The sequence below is a fragment of the Cinclus cinclus genome, chromosome 2, assembly GCF_963662255.1.
Source record: "Cinclus cinclus chromosome 2, bCinCin1.1, whole genome shotgun sequence".
In the NCBI taxonomy this organism is placed as follows: Eukaryota; Metazoa; Chordata; class Aves; order Passeriformes; family Cinclidae; genus Cinclus; species Cinclus cinclus.
Window position 1 is genome coordinate 32,054,395 of NC_085047.1, and position 788 is coordinate 32,055,182.

Genomic DNA, 788 nt, shown 5'->3' on the forward strand with positions numbered 1-788 from the left:
GTGCCCAGGAAGAGTCTGGAGGAGATGGGCGGTGGTGTCAGTGTAGAATCACCTTATGGCTGGGACAATCTGCCAGAACACTGGGCATCCAGCTTGGGCACATGTAAAGTAGAGATTTGATAAAATATGTGTAGACTTAAAATGTCATGCTTTGTTTGAAAAGGCCTAACAGTGAACTATGAGGTAGCAGGAACTGCTCTGGAAAAGATTCTGTACCCAGGAAGATCAGACATGGCTGGGATGGATGGCTGGACAGAGGTAGTGATGCATGGAATGGAGATGATGTGAAAGGTTTTTACTCCAAGCTTGGAGTAATGAATGGATGAGGGGAAGATCACTAATGTTGCTGTTTAAAAAGTGAGCATGCTTTTCACAAGCTGAGTAGAGTAGCTGATGTGCAGATTTGGCTCTCATCAGATACTACAGCCAGGATCCAGACCAACCACAGATGAGATGAGACTCTCCCAAGTCCCCTCCAGCTTGAGTTAGAGTTACGTATTTCCACATAATCCTTCTCAGTGGCCTGGCACCCATGGCCTGGAATACCACCTGAATGTAAATGTGGGTGGAGAGCTGTGCTACGTGACCTTCACTCTGCTGTTGGTGGGAGCAAGTAAATATTAGCTAATGTCATTAGCCCAGAAAAGATATTATCTCCATATATTAACTCCCCTACTCTTTGAACCTAGGAGTATCTGAGGGGGTATTTAGGATTGCTCCAACCCATCAGTACACACAGTTTTCTCCTCCAGTGTGGATCTTGTCAGCTGCCTGTCCCAGCCCAAGCA